Source organism: Oryx dammah, unplaced genomic scaffold (assembly GCF_014754425.2).
Source record: "Oryx dammah isolate SB20612 unplaced genomic scaffold, SCBI_Odam_1.1 HiC_scaffold_27, whole genome shotgun sequence".
Taxonomy (NCBI): Eukaryota; Metazoa; Chordata; class Mammalia; order Artiodactyla; family Bovidae; genus Oryx; species Oryx dammah.
In genome coordinates, this window is record NW_024070211.1 from 71,767,898 (window position 1) to 71,791,536 (window position 23,639).

At 39.2% G+C, this 23,639-nt stretch overlaps 1 protein-coding gene across 3 annotated transcripts in view; it reads right to left on the reverse strand.

Moving 5' to 3' along the window:
• NCKAP5 (NCK associated protein 5) overlaps nucleotides 1-23,639 on the reverse strand; it is a 1,043,181-nt gene that overhangs the window by 719,627 nt on the left and 299,915 nt on the right. The window lies entirely within an intron of this gene.

The window sequence follows — 23,639 nt, forward strand, 5'->3', positions numbered from 1 at the left end:
AAAATAAAGCTGCATTACACCAAAGACAAAGGCAAAGACAAAACCTCTTTACCATAGGCATCAGGATTCTAAGACCATCTTTATCTCTACAGGACAATTTTGGACAAGATAATTCCCTTGGTCCCTCTCATTTGTAGGAATAGATGCTTCTATGACTTATATGCATTGTCATTTGGGGACAAATAAATTTTTCCCCATATCCTGTGATGGTTCCATGAATGAAAAAATGGAGGAGAACTGGAGTTCTATCAAGTCAGCATAAAAATCCACTTAATCACAGAGAAAAGCCATATTTCATAGTCATTTACACTATATTTTATGTGTATGTGTGCTGTGTGCTCAGTTGCTCAATTGTGTCTGACTCTTTAAGACCCCATGAACTATAGCCCACCAAGCTCCCATGTCCATGGTATTTTCCAGGTGAGAATATTGGAGCAGGTTGTCATTTTTCTACTCCAGGGGATCTTCCTGACCCAGGGATGGAATCTATATCTTTTCCATCTCCTGCATTGGCAGGCATATTCTTTACCACTGTACCCCTTGGGAAGCCATGTTTTATATGTTTTCCCATATAAAAATATGGGGTTGTGGGGGGATGGGAACTGAGCCAACCTTAGAAAAGGAGGAATAAAGTAGATAGTGCAGGTCTTGATTATACTGATTTTACACACATCACTTTCTAACAAAAACACTATTTTTGAGCTACATAGAAACTATATATTCATTGCCCTCCTTCACTGGGCATATCGTTTATATTGATGAATTACATGTTTATTTTTCCTTCATTTCCTTATATGGACAATGCAATTTGTTCTTGGTTTTCCATTTTTTTCTTTTTATCTTATTTATTTCCTTAGAAAACCAATCTTTAGCTTCTAAGAAGATATAAAGGCAAGCTTTATCTTGTTTAGAAATACTCATAAATTTATGTAAATCAAATTAGGTTTTCAAGAAACATCTCCAAAAAATGAAGGATTCCTTCATTACATGAGAACTGCTCATAGAATCTGTAGGTTATTGAACCTAATTATTTTAAAATTTGTGATTCCTGAATATGAGGTTCATATACAATCATTTTAATTGCTAACTATGTAGAAAAATACAACAACAACAACAACACTGAAAAACTTGTATAATTTATTTCATCCTGAACCTAATACTTCTTTCCCTTTCTCTTTGAGGAGCCCACAGGCCTCTGTGTCTACATCACAGCAGCCTTAGACGGAAGAGTGTGCAGTGATTTCAGTGTTAAGGTAGCCATGAAAGTTACCATTTTATATCTTATGGATTTAAGATAAACTAGGAACTCAGATTAATACTGATACCTTTTTAAAACATTTTTATTTTGATGGAATACTATATAAAATCAGTTGTTTCTATAAAAATATTGACTATAATGGGTGGGGGAGTAGAAGACACACAGTAAGAGCTGACCTTATGTAACAGGAAGGGCTCTGTTCAAGTTTCTGGACCTATGTAGCCTTGGAGAAGCCTTTTCACCTTTCTACAATATTTCAGTTAGACTGGAGGGCATCCCAAGTCCTTATCTAGCAAAACTATTCTAATAGTTTTCCATAATTCTATTGCAGAAAATTTTTATTTTATTGCAGAAGAGTTTTATTCTTATTAATATGCATGTTCAGGTGAGTTATTTAAACAGGACCATTGACATGAAAAGCAAAGCAGAAATCTGTTGCTGCAGGAAGTTGCAATGGTTTGTGGTAATGCTATTAAGTATTTTGATCAAGGTTTAAACATGATAGGAACACTCAAAATTCTTAAAGATATTTTCAAATACATCCTTTGAAAAAATTTTAAAGACAGTGTTTCTAAGTAGAGGCAAATATATAAATTTCAAGGTCACCCATCCAGTCTTCATTCAAATTTTTTCAACACTTATTATACGTCATGTGCTGTTCTAACTTCATAGATGTAGTAGTACCTAAGAGGAAAAAAATTCCTGCCCTCAGAGAGTTTACATTCTGTAGAGAGATACATAACAAGGAAGCGGTCAGATGAATTTTAGGTTGGTTACCTGCTAGGAAGGAAATAACAGATAATAGGAAGGACTTTAAGTGGGGAGGGCACCTCCTTTATACACCATGGCTGGAAGAGGATTCTGGGTCTAGGGCCTGGTAACGAAATAGGCAAGCATATAGAGAAAGGAAGAGGGGGAAGAACACGACAGGCAAAGGAAACAGCATAAGCAAAGACCCCCCAAATGTGGTATTTAAAATAGAAAGGAAGCCAGTGGGGCCAGGGAACAGAGCCTGAGGTGTGTAGTCTAAAAAGAAGTTGGACAAGAAGTGAGTATTAGGCACTCAGTCATGTCAGACTCTTTGTGACCCCATGGACTGTAGCTCGCCAGGCTTCTCTGTCCTTGGAATTCTCCAGGCAAGAATACTGGAGTGGGTAGCCATTCCCTTCTCCAGGGGATCTTCCTGCCCAGGGATTGAATCCAGGTCTCCTGAATTTCAGGCAGATGCTTTACCATCTGAGCCACCAGGGAAGCCCTCCCTAGACAGGAAGGCAGGGGCCAAACCATGTGCAAGCTCTAGTAACCAGGAGATCTGTGTTCTGCTTATTCTGCTTAGCTCAAGTCAGAGGTGGACTCTAAAAAGTTATTACAAATACAATCTTTGGATCAAAGAGATTTAGGTTCAAATCCTGGTTTTGGTACTTACTAGCTGTGCCCCCTCAGGCAAGTCATTTAATCTCTCTAAACTTTACTTTTTCTCATAGAGATAAATAATTGAAGAGGTAACGTAAGGATGAAATAAAACAGTTTAAGCATATAACACAAGGCAAGAAGTGAACAGAGCCATTTCCATAGGATCAAACCTCTTCTCAAAAGGCAAACCTCTTTACAAGGTGAAGGTTATATGCATTTTCTCTTCTCTTACTCAGCTTCAAGGTTTGTAAGACAATGCTTCTTCAATTATAGTTGGATTTTAGAACAGATAGTTAGAGATTAACAGTAATAATACAGCTTTTCAACCATTAATTCAGTATATCTGGATTATGATTTAAACTATAAATGCTATTTCAAATAACAAATACAGACAGAGTGCTTCCATTTAAGGTATTTTTACCCAATTGTCCATAAAAATAGCTATAATATAATGACCTCTTAAACTACAAACAATGGAAAACTATGAATTCTTCATCCTTCTTTTCAGCTTAATTTTTCTCCATGGCATGCTTACTCCTAATATCCAGTTTATCTTACTTGCATATTTACTGGGTATTGCCTATACCCCACCCCTATGTACACACACACACACACACACACAGACACTAACTTAAATGAATTGAAAGAAGAAAAGATGATGCTTACATGTGCTTTCTGTTAAATGAAATGTTTTCCCCAGCCCAAGAGAATTTAGGCAGCACCTCATACATTTATCAATGCTGGCTCCTGAATTGGAAAGATTTGTTAACTAATAATAAACACCTATCACTCTGTAAGAATAAAATAGAATTATTCTACTGGGAATCATTTACATTTGGAGATTAATTCCCAGGAAACAATGGAGGAGGATCACAGTGGGGCTGGCAGTGGTGCACAGTGGAATTATAGTCACAGCCAGTACAATGCTGTTGCAATGGTGCATATGGTGCCAGCTTGAGTATAAAGCACATACTGAATGTTCTTAACACAAGCTCCAATATTCCAGAGTATCAAAGCCACAGGCAAAAAGAAGGGGAATGGCAAAAGTTTACCTCAGTATAGCACAGCTCTCCAATGTACCTGAGAGACTGGACATTGGGAGACCTTGGAGAAAGATTTCTGAAGCAACTGAGCACACATGCATGCAAGCTAGAAGAAAAACATATACCATATTCCCATTGTCCTTGGTGTCACTATTCACTGTAATATTATCCATGAAAAATGCCAGTTTCATCAGGCTTGCTTTGCCTAGAAGGTACTTCTCATGTTACTCAGCATAAAAACTATATTCAAATATAGTTATTAACATGATGAACATTGTATTCTACTCATTTTCCTTATGACAAATCCACATTAGATTTTACAGTAGAAGTGACAATAAAAACACTTACACAGTCCTGTGAAGGACAATCTAGATAAATAAAGGATAAAGATGAAAATGAATAGAGACAGGATGGATATTAGGTCAGAAAATGTAGGTGTGTCTATTAATTATAGCATTTGAATATTTGGCAAGATTTGTAATTGGCACCCCACTCCAGTATTCTTGCTTGGAAAATCCCATGGATGGAGGAGCCTGGTGGGCTGCAGTCCATGGGATCGCGAAGTGGGACACAACTGAGCAACTTCACTTTCACTTTTCACTTTCACTTTTCACTCTCATGCATTGGAGAAGGAAATGGCAACCCACTCTGGTGTTCTTGCCTGGAGAATCCCAGGGACAGAAGAGCCTGGTAGGCTGCCAGAGTTGGACACGACTGAAGCGACTTAGCAGCAGCAGCAGCAGTAAGACAAACAATGATCAAAGGGATAATTAAAGAGACCTTTCAGCATAAAATTGAGAAAAAAGAAAAACACTTGATTTTACACATCAAAAAGTTTCCTCACACTCCAGGTACATTTTACAGAAAATCATCCACACTTCTACCCACATAAGGGCTGAAAAAAAAAATGTGTGTATGTTTGGGGTGGGGGCTGGAAGACTGCATGCACCCAAACAGACAAATGGGTCTCCTACCAAGGATTTTAAAAAGGCTAACTGCATAGCTTCTGGCAAGTCCAGATGTCCATTGAAACCTTTGAGTCTTAATCCATAAACAATCCCAATAAAGTAGATTCTTTGTAACAAAGCAACAGAAAGACATTCCCAGGTTTACATGAATTCAGAAAGTAAAGCACCTCCCTTAATTAAAAACACATGTGCATGGCAGGGGTGGGGGTTGGTGGGGCAGGGAGAGGTGTTCCAAGGTGGAGACTCAGGAAGATCAAGAACTCACCTTGCCCCATGGACACACCAACTCTACATCTATATATGGGACAATATTCTTCAAAAAAGAACTGAAAATTAGCTGAACTGCTCCTCCACAACACATGATCAAAGGACCACACTGAGATTGGTAGAAAATGCAGAGATGCAAGCTCAACAAAAATTCCATCCCTGGTGCAGAGTCCCACAACAGGGCGGGATCTCACAAACAGAGGGCTTCTCCCCAGGATGACGAATTTGTTCCCCACATCAGCCAGCCCAGCCCTGGAACCTACAACAAAGAAATGAGTCCCCAAAACGTCTGGCTTAGAAACCAGCAAAGCTTATGTTCAAGGAATCCAAAAGTCTGTGTGAACTAAAAATGCCACCTGCCATGTAAGTAAACAAAGTACGTTGCTGACATCAAGCCATCACATTACAGCTGCATGGTGAGCCCTGAGAGAACTCAGGATGGAGGCAGGACCTGTCCCACATGTATCAGCCAGCTGCTTACAGCCACCTCTGATGGTACTTCCTGAGGAGACTAGGATAAGCAGCACAGGACACTGACCTGAAGTGCATATCAAAGGAATGATTGCAATGAGCCCAGACTTCGCATCTTCGCATATATAGAAAAGTGCCAAATTCCTAATTTGAAATATCTGGTTTTCCTTAATTAACAGTAGTCTTTTGAGGTTCTGACTACCTGGCCTTTGTTGCAAAACTTCCTATATAGCCTGGCTCCCTCCCTTGCCTCTTGGGAGCAGTCTTTCAGAGTTATCTGAGATGCTCTGTCTCAGCCTTAAGTCCCAGTGTTGTCCACTGACTAAAACATAACTCTCAACTTTTAGGATGTGCATTTTTTTTTAGTCAACAGTTGAGGTGACTTGAGATTCTCCTTATAAAAGGCTTGCATGAGGTTTCATTTGCCCTAGAAACAAGTGAAAGTGTTAGTCACTCAGTTGTCTAGCTCTTTGGAAGTCCATAGAATGTAGCCTGCCAGGCTTCTCTGTCGATGGAGTTCTCCAGGCAAGAATACTGGGGTGGGTAGCCATTCCTCTGTCCAGGAGATCTTCCTGACCCTGGGATCCAACCCAGGTCTCCTGCACTACAGGCAGATGCTTTACCAGCTGAGCCACCGGGGAAGCCTCGCTGGCCCTAGAACCCACTGCAAAACCAGCAGCTTGAAAAGTGCCTGGAACGTGAGGTAGATTCATACGCTAATCGTCAAGCATCTGCTGGGGCAAGTCAGGACGCTGGAGCTCTTTCTGGAGACTGGAGTGCTGGCAGGTGCCATTTTGCACTCTCCTCCCTTGTTAGCACAGGCAGGTATGCAGATAGGGGACTCTCCCACTGTCTTGGTAAGGCAGGCAGCGATGAGCGGGTATGGCACTCCCTCACTCCCTGGCTGGTACCAGCTAGTGTGAAATTATGACACTCTCCCACTCCCTTGCTGAAGTTGGCAGGGGCACACAGACAAGGATTTTTCTGATGTCATGCTGAAGCCAAGGAGCATGTCCCACCCCCATGCATTCCAGATGCCTTTCTAGAGCCAGCAAGCTCAAGCAACCCAGACAGACAGACTATGCCCCCCTGATCATCTGGCCCTGGTGGGCAAGGGGATTTGCATCCTTGGGCCCCATGGAACTATAACAATTGGAAAGATAGTTCTTGACAGGATGCCACATCCAGGGCACTGTACAGGTAGTAGACTGAAATACACCTCCAGTCTTGTTGAAAAGGACAATTTACTTGTCCTGGAGATTCAGCTTGAGGGACAGGCTTCAGGTCTGCACACATCTCGAGAGTACAGAGGCATTCTTGGGGAATGTAAGACACCATTCTTGCATACTCCCTTGACCTCCCTGAGCTCACTGATAGCTCCCAGAAAGGAGCTTATACACTTGTCTAGAGGTCTGATTTATGGAAATGCTACCCAAGGGTCACCTCCAGATTTCCTGGTCTGAAGGCCAGCAGGGCTTATGAATATAGTCCACAGGACTATATATTTGCATACTTCAAAACTTGTTCCCCAAATATCTGGCTTTCAAATAGCCTAAAGCTAAGTACAAAGTGAGATCCTTCCCCTTGCAATACAGAAAAGTCTTGATACACCTTCAACAACAGGAACCTGTCAAGAATAAATCAGGCCGTAGGACAATCACAAAGGTTCAAAAGACAACCAACCACCAGGGCAAGGTTGAATTATAAAGTTCCTCACATACACGAAGCCAGTACTTCAAGACACAGAGAGGTCACCATCTCACCTAATACATAGGAACAGAGCATCAAACAGAATGACAAAACAGAAATATGTGCCAAAAGAAAGAACAAGACAAGCCTTCAGAAAAAGTCCTTAAAGAAATGGGGATAAGTAATCTACCTGATAAAGAATTAAAGCAATAGTCATAAAACTGCTCACTGAACACAGATGAATATATGAACACAGTGAGAACTTCAGCAAAGAGATAGAAAATATAACGAAGTACACACAGCTGAGAACACAAGAACTGAACTAAGAAATGCACTAAAAGAATTCACTAGTAGACTAGATAAAGTGGTAGAAAGAATCCATGATTTAAAAGACAAAGCAAGGAAACTCATCTAAACTAAGCAGCAACAACAACAATAATAATACAAGTAAAATTAAAGTGAAGAGATATTAGGGGATCTGTGGGAAAACATCAAGAGGACTAACATTCACGTTGTGATGGTCTCAGGAGAAGAAAAAAAGAGAGGGGAAGAACTTATTTGAAGAAATAATGGCTGAAAATTTCCCTAACCTAGGAAAGGAAACAGACATCCAGGTCTCAGAAGCCCATAGAACTCCAAATAAGATGATATTCAGACAGAAACTCATAAGAAAACATTGGCCTTAGTGACAACTTACATCTGCTTAATAGAATCTACAGAATATTCTGGGTGAAAGAATATTCCCAGAATATTCCCACTACCCAGGTGGCACTAATAGTAAAGAACCTGTCTGCCAGTGCAAGAGACATAAGAGATTCAGGTTCAATCCTTGGGTTGGGAAGATCCCCTGGAGCAGGGCATGGCAACCCATTCCAGTATTCTTGTTGGGAGGATCCCATGGACAGAGGAGCCTGGTGGTCTACAGTCCATAGGGTCACAAACAGAACTAAAGCGACTTAGCATGCACAAAATATTCCATCCAAAAGCTGCAGGACATACTGTTTTCAAGTGCACATGGAACATTCTCTAGGACAGATCATACATTAAGCCATAAAACAAATTTCAATTTTAAGGAGACTGAAATCATATCAAGCATTTCTTCAAACCACAATGGCATGAAACTTGAAATCAATTACTAGAAGAAAACTGTAAAAATCACAAATACGTGAATATTTAACAACAGACTACTGAACAACCACTGGGTCAATGAAAAGTATCAATAGAGAAATAAAAACATACTTTGAGACAAATGAAATACAATATACCAAAACCTATGGAGCAAAAGTGGTTCTAAAAGGGAAGCTCGAAGAAATATCATCCTACTTCAAGAAACAAAAACAATTTCAAAAAAACAATTTAAGTTTACATCTAAAGAAGCTAGAAAACAAAGATGAAACAAAGTATAAAGTCAACAAAAGAAAGTAAATAATAAAAATCAGATGGAAATAAAATAGAGACTAAAAGGACAATAGAAAAGATCAGTAAAACTAAGAGCTGATTCTTTGAAAAGATAAACAAAATTGACTAACCCTTAGCCAGACTAACCAAGAAAAAAAAGAGGTCTGAAATAAATAAAATCAGAAATTGAAGAGATGTTATAATTGATACTACAGAAATACAAAGGATCTTAAAGTAAGTAAGTGAAAGTTATTCAGTTGTGTCCGACTCTTTGTGACCCCATGAACTATACAGTCCATGGAATTCTCCAGGTCAGAATACTGGAGTGGGTAGCCTTTCCCTTCTCCAGGGGATTTTCCCAACCCAGGGATCAAACCCAGGTCTCCTGCATTGCAGGCAGATTCTTTACCAGCTGAGCCACAAGGAAAGACCAAGAATACTGGAGTGGGTAGTCTATCCTTTCTCCAGGGAATCTTCCTGATCCAGGAATTGAACCGGGGTCTCCTCCATTGCAGATGGATTCTTTACCAACTGAGGTATCAGGGAAGCAAAGTTCTTAAAAGACTATCCTAAACAATTACTTGCCAACTCATTGGGCTACATAGTAGTAATGAATACATTCTTAGAATCGCAGAATCTTCAGAGACTGAATTCGGAAGAAATAGAAAATCTGAACAGACCAAAACACATAAAAGAGATTGTGGGAGGCTTTTGATTACTGATCAAACACAAGTTTGGGACCAGATGCCTTGTTTAGTGAATTTTATTAAACATTTAAAGAAGAGTTAATACCTATCCTTCTAAAACTCTTTCAAAAGTTGAACAGGAGGAAGTTCTTCAAAACTCATTTCATGAGGCTAGCATTATTGTGATACCAAAAACCAGACAAACACAAAAACCAAAAACATCACAAAATTTAAAATTACAGGCCAATATCCCTGATGAACACAGATGCAAGAATCCTCAACAAAATATTAGAAGATCAAATTCAACAATATGTTAAAAGAATCATACACTATGATCAAGTGGGATTTACTCAAGAGATGTAAGGACAGATCAACATCAACATCTGCAAAGTAATATGATATACTACATTAACCAAATGAAGAACACAAGTCATTGATCATCTCAATAAATGTATAAAAACACTTCTGACAAAATCCAATATCCATTTATACTAAACTTTCAACAATGTGGGTACAGAGGGAATATACTTCACCATAATAAAGGTCATATATGAGAATCACATAGCTAACATTATACTCAACAGTGAAAAGCTAGAAATGTTTCCTCTAAGATGAAGAATAAGACAAAAATGTCCATTCTCCCCACTTTTATTCAGCATAATATTGGAAATCCTTGCCAAAGAAATCATTCAAGAAAAATAAAAGGCATCCAAGTTGGAAAAAAAAAAGTAAAACTGTCACTATGAACAGATAAAATTATTTTATATGTAGAAAACCCTAAACTTTTCTCCAAAAAAGACTGTTAGAACTAATAACCAAATTCAGTGAAATGGCAAGGCATAAAATCAATATACAGAAATTAGTTGCATGTCTATATACTAGGAGAAATTAAGAAAACAGTCCCATTTACAATTGCATCAAAAAGAAGAAAATACCTAAAATTAATTTTACCAAGAAGTTGAAAAACCTGTACTCAGAAAACTCTAAGACACTGATAAAAGAAATTGACAACACAAAGAAATGGAAAGATATTTCATGCTCATAGACTGCAACAGTTAATACTGTTAAAATGTCCATGTTACTCAAAGCAATCTATAGATTCAATGCAATACCTATCAAACTCCAACATTATTTCACAGAAACAGAGCAAATGATTCTAATAGTTGCGTGGAAACACAAAAGACTGTGAAAAGCCAAAGCAATCTTTAGAAAGACGAACAAAGCATCATGCTCCTCAATTTCAAACTATATTTTAAAGCTAGAGTAATCAAAACAATGTGGCATTAACATGAAAACAGAAACACAAACCAATGGAACAGAGCAAAGAATCCAAAATAAATCCATATTTATTATATGGTCAGTTAATTAGTGACAAAGAAGTCAAGAATATGCAATTTAAAAAGGATTGTCTCTTCAATAAATGGTGTTGGGAAAACTGGACAGCCACATGCAAAAGAATGAAACCAGACCACTATCTTACACCATATCCCCAAATTAACTCTAAATGGATTAAAGACTTGAATGTAAGACCTGAATTTGAAATTCTTAAAAGATAAAATAGATGGCAAATTCCTTGACATGAGTGTTCTGTGACGAATTTTTAAATCTGATTCCAAAAACAAAGACCAAAAATGCAAAAATAACGAAGTGGGACTACATTAAACAAAAACAAAAATTTCTGCATAGCAAAGTTGTTTGGTCACCCAGTCATGTCTGACTGTTTGCAGTCTCATAGACTGCAGCATGCCAGGTCTCCCTGTCCCTTACCATCTCCCGAAGTTTCCGCAAGTTCAGGACCATTGCATCAGTGATGCCATCCTGCCATCTTATCCTCTGATGCAAAGTTAACCATCAACAAAAGGTAGAGACAACCTTCTGAATAGAGAGAATATATTTGCAAATAATATACCTGATAATGGGTTAATATTTGAAATATAAAACTCATACTAACTCAGTGGCAAAAAATCCAAAAAATCTGATTTTTTAATGAGCAGACATTTTTCTAAAGATGCAAATGAATAGTCAACAGATACATGAAAAGATGTTCAATATTACTAATCATCAGGGAAATGTGAATCAAAACTACAATTAAAAAATGCCTCACACTTGTTAGAATAGCTATTATGAAAAACGACATATCTTGACAAGGATGTGGAGAAACGGGCACTCCCATGCATTGTAGGTGGGAATGTAAATTGGTGTAGCCAATTTGGAAAACAGCATGGAGCTCCCCCAAAATTAAAAATGGAACTACCATATGATCTAGTAATTCCACTTTTCTGGTGTATGCATGCTAAATCGAATCAGTCATGTCTGACTCTGTGCAACTCTATGGACTGTAGCCGACCAGGCTCCTCTGTCCTTGGGATTCTCCAGGCAAGAATACTGGAGTCGGCTGCCATGCCCTCCTCCAGAGGAATCTCCCTGACCCATACAAAAAACTGTATAATGTTATGTGAACCATGAACTCCGTGATGTTCAAGCTGGTTTTAGAAAAGGCAGAGGAACCAGAGATCAAATTGCTAACATCTGCTGGATCATGGAAAAAGCAAGAGAGTTCCAGAAAAACATCTATTTCTGTTTTATTGACTATGCCAAAGCCTTTGACTGTGTGGATCACAATAAACTGTGGAAAATTCTGAAAGAGATGGGCATACCAGGCCACCTGACCTGCCTCTTGAGAAATCTGTATGCAGGTCAGGAAGCAACAGTTAGAACTGGACACAGAACAACAGACTGGTTCCAAATAGGAAAAGGAGTACATCAAGGCTACATATTGTCACCCTGCTTATTTAACTTCTATGCAGAATACATCATGAGAAACGCTGGACTGGAAGAAACACAAGCTGGAATCAAGATTGCCAGGAGAAATATCAATAACCTCAGATATGCAGATGACACCACCCTTATGGCAGAAAGTGAAGAGGAGCTAAAGAGACTCTTGATGAAAGTGAAAGAGGAGAGTGAAAAAGTTAGCTTAAAGCTCAACATTCAGGAAACAAAGATCATGGCAGCTGGTCCCATCACTTCATGGGAAATAGATGGGGAAACAGTGGAAACAGTGTCAGACTTTATTTTTGGGGGCTCCTAAATCACTGCAGATGGTGACTGCAGCCATGAAATTGAAAGACTCTTACTCCTTGGAAGGAAAGTTATGACCAACCTAGATAGCATATTCAAAAGCAGAGACATTATTTTGCCGACTAAGGTCTGTCTAGTCAAGGCTATGGTTTTTCCTGTGGTCATGTATGGATGTGAGAGTTGGACTGTGAAGAAGGCTGAGCACCGAAGAATTGATGCTTTTGAACTGTGGTGTTGGAGAAGACTCTTGAGAGTCCCTTGGACTGCAAGGAGATCCAACCAGTCCATTCTGAAGGAGATCAACCCTGGGATTTCTTTGGAAGGAATGGTGCTAAAGCTGAAACTCCAGTACTTTGGCCACCTCATGCGAAGAGTTGACTCATTGGAGAAGACTCTAATGCTGGGAAGGATTGGGGGCAGGAGGAGAAGGGGACGACCGAGGATGAGATGGCTGGATGGCATCACGGACTCAATGGATGTGATCTCCAGGAGTTGGTGATGGACAGGGAGGTCTGGCGTGCTGCGATTCACGGGGTGGCAAAGAGTCGGACACGACTGAGCGACTGAACTGAACTGAATGTTAGGTGAAAGAACTATGATGTAAAACTGCATAATCTTATAAATATGTATATATACACATATATACATACATATATATGTGAATATATATATATATACACACACGCATATTTGTATTCATTCCCTGGTGGCTCAGTGGTAAAGAATCCACCTGCAATGCAGGAGATGTGGGTTTGATCCTTGGATTTGGAAGATCCCATGGAAAAGGAAATGGCAATCCACTCCAGTATTCTTGTCTGGGAAATCCCAGGGACTGAGAAGCCTGGAGGGCTGGTCCATAGAGTCACAAAAGAGTTGGACATGACTTAGTGACTAAACACACACACAAACATATACAAATACCAAAGAGGTGAGTAAAAAGTATATAGCAGATATGTATATGTGTATATGCCTGTATGTGCATGTGTGTATATACACATACATTATATACTGAACCATAAGTGAAAAACATGGAATTCACAATATAAAAGGAAGATTCAAAATAATTCAAACAGATTTTAATGTCTAAAAATTCAACTACATTTATAAAATTAAACATCCTAGAAAGAAGATGTAGGATGTAAATTTTGCATCTTTGTGGTAGACAGAGGGAGGAGGAAGAGAAAGGGGGAAGTAGGAGAATGCAAAGATCTCTCCGTACATAGAGACAGGGATTCCCTATCTCTGTGGTGGCCCTAGTGGCAAAGAATACACCTTCTAGTGCAGGAGATGTAAGAGATATAGGTTTGATCCCTGGGTTGGGAAAATTTCCTGGAGGAGGAAATGGCACCCCACTCCAGTATTCTTGCCAGGAGAATCTCATGGACAGAGGAGCCTGGTGGGCTACAGTCCATGGGGTCGCAAACACTCAGACACAACTGAGCACCTGAGGACATAGGTATAAAGTTATTGTTCTATTTGACTTGAAAATCAGAAAAGCTTAAGTACAAGGCTCTATTTAACAGTTGGGAAAAGCAACTTAGTAATACATCATGAAAATTAAAACATTCATGTTCATTTGATCCAGAAATTCATGTCTAGGAATCACCCTGAGTAAAAAGTCAAAACAATGATGTTCAAAGTATTATTTATAGAAATATAAAAAATTTGATGTATTAGGTTCCAAAAATAAAGGGTTAGCACACTTTATCCATTTGAAGAATTATACAGTTTCTTAAATTTGTAAAGAACGTATAATAAAATGGATAATAGTATAATATTAGGTGAAAGAAGTATGATATAAAACTGTATAATCCGATATAGCACAGTTTTGAAAATATATAAAAGGTCAAAAGAGAATAAAGCAAATAATACATGGTAATATTATGGACTAAATTAATTTCTTCACTATATAAATATTAAAAATGATGAATAAGTTCAGTTCAGTTCAGTTGCTCAGTCATGTTGGACTCTTTGCGACTCCATGAATCGCAGCACGCCAGGCCTCCCTGTCTATCACCAACTCCTGGAGTTCACTCAGACTCACGTCCATCGAGTTGGTGATGCCATCCAGCCATCTCATCCTCGGTCGTCCCCTTCTCCTCCTGCCCCCAATCCTTCCCAGCATCAAAGTCTTTTCCAATGAGTCAACTCTTCGCATGAGATGGCCAAAGTACTGGAGCTTCAGCTTTAGCATCATTCCTTCCAAAGAAATCCCAGGGCTGATCTCCTTCAGAATGGATTGGTTGGATCTCCTTGAAGTCCAAGGGATTCTCAAGAGTCTTCTCCAACACCACAGTTCAAAAGCATCAATTCTTCGGTGCTCAGCTTTATTATTTAGAAAAATACAGGCCAATAAAATAATGTCCAAAAATTTAATTATAATTAAATTTTAGAAAGCTGGACTTAAATATCACAATAAAACAAAATAGTTTATATTATCGGAGAGCTAAGCTAGTATTTGAAACAATGAAGACTTTCTTCACTTGTTCTTGTCAATGTTCTGCTAAAAGCATTTCACCCAAGTGAAGACAGGTGAGGAACACCAAGTTACACCATGACATAGCTGTATGATATGTTTTAAAAATTTTACAAAGGAATCTAATTTATGCAAATTAGAATCATTTTGGAGCTCTGTTTCAGGGAATTTGCCTTTTACTTCTTTAATGAACATGCTTCAGGACAGTAAGTATGAAACATTTAAAGTAATTAGGTTTATAGTTACACAGAACACTGCATATCTGTGTAGTATGAGCCCACTTAATGTGAGCCTGGTATTGTCTGACCTGTGTCAGTTCTGAGCAAAGCCCATTATAAATGAATTCCAATGATGAGAGGATCTTGTTTTTCATTCACTTCAAGTGGAGTTTAAAATATAATACTATTTCAAAGCTTATAGAGATCCAAAATCCCTCAAAATAATCGTTATGTTATAATCACCATAATTTATGTCAGAGCTTGTGAAATCCTGTCAGCAGTTTTATACTACTTATGTAGGATTCCAAATCCACCTGCAGGCAAAGCTGTAAGAACTAGGCCAGCTGTTCAAATCAACCGATCTAGCATTAGTTACAGGATTTTTCACACCTAGGAAATGACTAACTACTATAACAAGTGACGCTGTCCTCAAAAGTTATTTTGTCACCTTAACAGAAAGGTACATCTATTCAGTAAATATAAAACACTAAAACATACTCACTTTGGAAATGACATAGCAAGGTAACAGACAAGAAAGGTGCCTCATATTTGATTAGCATCTGTGCCAACATAAGTTCTTCCAATAAAATATTTTAAAATGTTATACAACACAAACTAATCAATTCAGAAATACTAGCTGTGACAAATTCATCTCACTGCAGTTATCTCTCCACTAGCCACCTCTAACTGTTCTTTTCCAATCATTCTTTAAACCTCACTTCTACTGCAAATTCTTCAGTGGAAATGCTCCACTAGAGCCACTGATGGCCTCCACAGGTGGAATTGCAGAGTATTGCCTTGATCCTTATTGTATGAACAGTTCCTATAGCACAACATGTGAAATCATACTTTCTCCTTCTTTGGTATTCTATGAAAGTGTTTCCTGCATACTGTCACTCTGAGATCTTTGTGTTTTTTTTTCCTTCCTTCTTCTTCCTCTTCCAGCCCCTTATGTATTAAAAGTAAGGTTCTATAATAGGCCCCTTTTCTCCTGGAAAATCCTATAGACTACTAGGCCTTCAAATATCACCCACAATCCAGAAACTCCCAAATAGTTACCTGTATGCTAGATCACCCTTTTGGGCTTCTCAGGTGACTAAGAGTTAAAGAATCCACCTGCAAATACAGGAGATGTGGGTTCAATCCCTGGGTCAGGAATATTCCCTGTAGGACTAAATGGCAACCCACTCCAGTATTCTTGCCTGGAAATTCCATGGACAGAGGAGCCTGGTGGGCTGCAGTCCAAGGGGTTGCAAAGCGTTGAACATGACTTAGCAAGTGAGCATGCAGATCACTCTTTTGAGGTCCAATCTTGTGTATCTGGCTATTTATCAAACAAGTCCCTTTGAATGTGCCACAGATCTTCAAAGCACCTATTCCTTCATTTTTGTACCCTCCAATACTTAGCTGAGCACTTAGAACATCACAGATATGTGATAAATAAATGAATAAGTAAATTAGATAATTAGCTAGATGTAGTCAGTCTAATAACAGAGAATCTGAAATTATAAGTGTATTAGTTTGATCTTACAGGGCTAATTTTAACTGAAAAAGGTTACAGTGGTCATAAAGACATTAGGCCAGGTTTCCAAAACCACTGTATGCTCACTTTTACTCTATTAGTACAAACCAGAAATGGAATCTGAAAAATAACCTATGGTCAGTCTTCCAAAATCATTGTGTTCTGCTGATCTCCTAATCCTTCCTCCTGAGGAAGATTTAGCTACACTGCTTATCTATGCTATATAAGTCATACAGGCTGTCAAAGATTACAACACAATACAAAAAGTCATAGCCAAAGTTTGCTGTCAAATAGAAGGATAATGGATAGCAAAATGAATAGTAAACCCCATAGGGTGAAAACATCTCTTAATCTCTGTCACATATGAGAATTTCATTAACATAAATTAATAGTGACAGAGTATAGACAAATAGTACATGTGGTCCTCAAAAAGTTTCATTGCCTGCTATTTGGTACCAAAGCAATGCAATTAATGTAAATCAAGCTATGAGTACAGTTTAACAGGACACTGTAGGACAATATATATCAATTTGTTGGAGACCACTAAATTGTGACCCATTGTATATTTATTTTAAAGGGAACTGACAAAAAACAAGGCAACTATATTCAATATACTGAGATAAACCATAAAGGAAAAGAATATGAAAAAGAACTATATATATATATATATATATATATATATATATACACACACACATGTATACACATACATATATGTCTGAATCACTTTGCTACACAGAGAAATATTAATTTATATATTATAAATCACTATACTTCAATAAAAAAATAAAGATAGCTTCCACTCCTCCCTAGTTTCAGCTGAGCACTTGGTTCCTGAGCTGGAGTTTCTATTTTCCAGCATGTTAGGTGTGAACATGTGACTGAGTTCAAGTCAATAACATGGAGCAAAAATGGTACTTGCAGTATCCAAGGAATCTTCAACCTAAAGACAAGTTGCTTGGGACTTCCCTGGCAGTCTAGTGATTAAACTTTAGTGCTCCCAATATAGGGGGCACAGGTTCAATCCCCAATCAGGTATCAGGGAACCAAGATCCCACATGCCACACGGCATGGCCTTAAAAAAATCCTAACAAACTACTTTCAAACTCTGTTTTTAAAAAAACGACAGGTTGCTTGCCCATTACACATTCTTCCCCTGGCGGGGGAACAGTAACAACCCTGGACTCAAAAACAGAAGGGCAAAACTGATTGATTTTAAAGCAGCTGTCTGCCCACCTTGTGAAAAAGAAGTAAGTTTCTATCTTAGATGAAACACATTTTGGGATCTCTTTGTCACACAACTTGGCCTATACCGTAAGTAATAGAATAAATACTCTGTTCAAAAGACAATTCTTTCAAAATTAACATAGCAAACAGACAAAGTGAAATATGGTACTAAACAACCAACTTAACATCTCCATATTTCTTGATTGATCGATACACTTTGTCGTCATTTTCCAAAGCACTTTGGCAACCATTCTCATTGAATCCTCACAACACCTCTAAGTCATGGTCACCATTTCAGTTTAGAAGACTATGGCTCAGATTATGGTTAGATGATTTGTCTGGGGTCAAACAATGACAGACTTAAGACAATCACTCAGTCTAGCACATTTCTCATTGCCCCAGGCCAAACTGAAGTAGGAGAATGTCCTTCCCTGTGGGTTCAGTTCAGCTCAGTCGCTCAGTCGTGTCCGACTCTTTGCGACCCCATGAATCGCAGCACCCCAGTGCTGAAAGGGAAACTAGAGGGACAGTGACTCCGCCAGCCCCTCACTTAGGGGATCTGGAGAGATGCAGTCATAAACAAAGTCAGGAATAAACCTCCAAATTCATACTAATGGTACATGCTGTGTAAGTTTGACTTTCGTTTTGCTTTGATAAGGACAAGGGCAGAAGTTAAATTAGTAGTCTCATATTAAGCACTCTAAGAAATGGAATGAATTCAAACAGTACATTTTAATTTTTATCACATTTGACAAAAGATGCTATTACTGATACCTAGATATTCTCTGAGGAAAAGACATAAGAGTTATACTTGGTTTTATGTGAAAAAGAGAAGTGTTACTGTATTTCTAAGTTGCTTATATTATTTTCATTCATACTTATTGTTTTATAGCAATTTGGGAGATAAGTATATATTGGTCAAATAAGGAACTCATTTAAATGGGAAAATAACTTACTTTTAATTTTCCTTTTATTTTTTCCTGAAGTGGAAATGAAAAATAATTCAATCAATCCTAAAACTGTGCGAGTCAGTAACATATCATTTGTCAGCAAGGCAGTAGATTATATATATATATATATATACACACACATATATATAGCTCAACAAAAAAATTGGTCACCATAAAAATATAAATGACATAGTTAACAGAGTCCTCATTTCAACCTTGATTCCTATTTTGATGGAGAGATGCTGACAGAGCCTTATATAAGTAGAAAGCGTGAATGAGGTCACTAGCTACTGTAAGTAGAAGAGTTTTGCCACAGAAAGTTCAAGGACTATTCCAAATTCCAGTATCACATCAAAATACATCAGGAATTGACTGATGGATCCATTGCATTAATATACTGAACTTTTCACAGTTCCTTCCACTTAAATATCAGATCACAGAATACTATTGCACTGATTACAGTGTGTCAAAGCTCCCTGAGCCCACTACTATCAACACTATTCAAAATCTGGCTAGTTATATCCTAATTTTATCTCCTATTATTCCCCCAAAGCTGTCCGGGGACTTGTGTTTCCAGGCTCCTCACTTTTCCTGAAAAAATAATAAACAAGATATAAGATCTCTGCGATTCCAGCACCTAGCACAGGACTGCAGAAAGGTAGATGCCAAGTTAAGTTTCAGCAGTGTCATTCACAATTAGGCTTTTAAGAGACCAGTATAGTAGCAGTAGTGTTAGTCATTCAGGCATGTCTGGCTGTTTGTGATCCCGAGGACTGTAGCCAAGCAGGTTCCTCTGTCTACTGGAGTGGGTTGCCATTCCCTTATCCAGGGGATCTTGAAGAAACTATCCTCCTCTGGACAGGAGAGTATAAGATGCCTATTGGATGTGGGAGAGGAGATACTGACAAGGACACAGATAACATTTCGAGCCACAAGACAGAAGTGAGGTTACCTGAGGAAGGAACACCACTGAAGATGAAAGGATCCCATAGTCAAAGGTTGGGAAAAGGAAAATAAGCCAATAAGTGAAGGAGAAGTCGGTGAGAGAGAAAGAGGGATGAATTTCCCAAAGTGTTTCAAAAAGAGAAGGTCAAATACAATCAAGGATTACATACTACAGGCCCCAAAGTTGACCTTGGCCTTTGCCAGTATGGAGCCCTCAGTGGTCTGACGGAAGCAGTTTTCATGGATCGGGCTCTCCAGAGTCCAAGCTAGGGAGATTCAAGGAAAGTTTGATGCCAGGTTGGAGAAAAAGTGTGAACAGAGCTTTCTAGAATATATCATGTGTCTTAAAGGTCAATGCTCCTGAGAGAAAAATGACAGATTCCAGGTCCCAAACCAAAGATTCTGGTTCTGTAAATCTGGGAGTCAGGGAAGCCCCAGAGATCTAATTTTAACAGGAATAGAGAAGAAAATATTGTCAGTTTTCTGGGGGCACTTTTGGAGAATGGTCGGCTACATGGAGGTTTCAGTCATTTTTGAGGGTCTAATGCATCAAACCCAACCAACCAATCACCAACAAGCAATCAACTAATTGAACCTTTTGCTGACCCACTCACAACACTTGTTCTATCTCCATGAGTCAGGGTGTTGGGGTCAATTGACATTCCCATATTTTTAAAGAAAACTCGGAACACAAAGATGTTTGAGAAAAGCAGTATATCATTCTATCCATGTTGGAGCCAGGAACTCTTCTAGGAAAGCTTGGGTTGCCTATCCTAGGAAGATGCCCTTGCCACACAAAAATAGCTGTAAAAATATTTTAAAATGTTTTTTGTTTTCATATTCATGCTTGGTAAGAGATATTCTCTAAGAAACGGGTTACTTCCTACTGGGTGATAAGATGATGCATTTATGTATTAACACAGAAACCTTGTTTGGATTTTATTTTCTGAGCCTGAAAGCATTTGTGGATTCAAGGATTTGAGTACATTGCCTGTTAAACTGCATTTTTCACTTGTGGACACTGCACATCAATCATGCTGGAGAAAAACATTCCTCCTGGAGCGAGAGGTTTCAAAGACTTCCTCTCTATTGCCTCTGGGTCCGGGTGGGTGGTGTAAAATCAGGTCTCATTGATGTCTATATTTTCATCATAAAAATAAAAAAAAAATGAAGGTAATGGACCCAAGCTCGAGTTTTCCTCACTCTCCTGTGCCTGGAGGCTATTGTTGTAAGTATTTAAACATTCAGACTTGTTTGGGTGAAAAGAAACACTAGCTCTCTCTTGTATTTCCTAAGATAAGAAAAGGCAGAACATCTGAATGACCAACACTGACCATGTTCTTCCTCTTACCCATATTATATCAAATGATGTATAATGGGAGGCTACAGGTGCCCCCCTACCACACACCTTGGGAAAGGATGGTGGCGCCGAAGAGATATGCCATCTCTCAACAACCTTCTCTGATATAATATTCTGCAGGGCATACATGTTTGTGCGTGCACACACATATAGTATAAGTCTGTATTATCAATGCAAAATAGGAAAGAGGGCTAAAAAGTTACGAAAAATTCAAGAACTCAAAAATGTTAATGTAATTGACAAAAGCTATAAGGGCACAGTCCAAAATAAGAACAAACAATCATGAATAGTTTATGGCTGCACCAGAAAAACTCCAAGCTTGGATAGAATAGAGAAAGAATAGAAAGGGTCTCCTACATAATAGTCTGTGTGATTTATTCAAATGAACTATTCTGTGGTCATCTCCCTTCTTGCACACACCAAAGGGAAGCAAGGAAGTTTGATCTCAGGATTGAAAAGAACTGTCCTCACAGAGACTAGACTGGTGGTTGCCAAAAGGGAGGGGGTAGGAGAGGGATGCGTTGGGAGTTTGGGGTTAGTAGATACAAACTATTATATATAGGATGGATAAACAATAAGGTCCTGCTGTATAGCACAGGGAACTATATTCAATATCCTGTAACAAGTCATAATGGAAAAGAATATGAAAAAGAATCTATAGTGGTGCTAGTGGTAAAGAATCCGCCTGCTAATGCAAGAGACATAAGAGACGCAGGTTTGATCCCTGGGTCAGGAAGATCCCCTGGAGGAGGGCACGAGAAGCCACTCCAGTACTCTTGCCTAAAGAATCCCATGGACAGAGGGGCCTGGCAGGCTGCAGTCCATAGGGTCATACAGAGTTAGACACAACTGAAGCGATTTAGTGGAGAAGGTAATGGCACCCCACTCCAGTACTCTTGCCTGGAGAATCCCATGGATGGAGGAGCCTGGTAGGCTGCAGTCCATGGGGTCGCTACTAGTCGGACACGACTGAGCGACTTCACTTTTACTTTTCATTTTCATGCATTGGAGAAGGACATGGCAACCCACTTCAGTGTTCTTGCCTGGAGAATCCCAGGGACGGGGAAGCCTGGTGGGCTGCCATCTATGGGGTCACACAGAGTCGGACACGACTGAAGCGACTTAGCAGCAGCAGAAGGGATTTAGTAGGCACATTCACACATATGTATAACTTAGTCACTTTGTTGTACAGCAGTAATTAACACAACATTGTAAATCAACTCTACTTCAGTTTTTAAGCAAAGAAAGAAAAAAGAATTGTCCTCTACTGAGGATTAATTTCATCCTTGGACAGACAGGGCCAGGGTGTTAGGGTGGCATTTGAAGATTGGATTCTGTGTGGGTTATGGGTCTAAGAAAAAAATAAAAAGGAGCTGGTATCCACTGGTACCTCTGCAAGAGATGCTAGTAGAACCCTGCCAGTCAGAGCTATCAGCCTGCAAGACCTCAATGAATCATGGAGAGCTCTAGGTTGCTTCTTTAGCTGTGGCCATCTAATGGTAGAGACTCTTGAACTTGTCCAACATCCTCCAGGAAGAGGCCAACTCTACAGAAAGAAACTTAGCTCCTTGAAGGCCAGTTCAATGGTATTTCAATATGGTTCCCTAAGCCAGGATCATTACTGATATAATAGGAATGAAGGACATGTCTGGCTGCCACTCTTCATTTTCAGATCTTTAAACATGACCAGGAAAATGTGAAGTGGGAACTAAAAGGTACTGGTTCCAAATAGGAAAAGGAGTCTGTCAAGGCTGTATATTGTCACCCTGCTTATTTAACTTCTATGCAGAGTACATCATGAGAAACGCTGGACTGGAAGAAACACAAGCTGGAATCAAGATTGCCAGGAGAAATATCAATAACCACAGATATGCAGATGATACCACCCTTATGGCAGAAAGTGAAGAGGAACTCAAAAGCCTCTTGATGAAAGTGAAAGAGGAGAGTGAAAAAGTTGGCTTAAAGCTCAACATTCAGAAAATGAAGATCATGGCATCCGGTCCCATCACTTCATGGGAAATAGATGGGGAAGCAGTGGAAACAGTGTCAGACTTTATTTTGGGGGGCTCCAAAATCACTGCAGATGGTGACTGCAGCCATGAAATTAAAAGACACTTACTCCTTGGAAGAAAAGTTATGACCAACCTAGATAGCATATTCAAAAGCAGAGACATTATTTTGCTGACTAAGGTCCATCTAGTCAAGGCTATGGTTTTTCCTGTGGTCATGTATGGATGTGAGAGTTGGACTGTGAAGAAGGCTGAGTGCCGAAGAATTGATGCTTTTGAACTGTGGTGTTGGAGAAGACTCTTGAGAGTCCCTTGGACTGCAAGGAGATCCAACCAGTCCATTCTGAAGGAGATCAGCCCTGGGATTTCTTTGGAAGGAATGGTGCTAAAGCTGAAGCTCCAGTACTTTGGCCACCTCATGTGAAGAGTTGACTCATTGGAAAAGACTCTGATGCTGGGAGGGATTGGGGACAGGAGGAGAAGGGGACGACCAAGGATGAGATGGCTGGATGGCATCACGGACTCGATGGACGTGAGTCTGAGTGAACTCCGGGAGATGGTGATGGACAGGGAGGCCTGGCATGCTGCGATTCATGGAGTCGCAAAGAGTCGGACATGACTGAGCAACTGAACTGAACTGAAAGTGAGGACTCCCTTC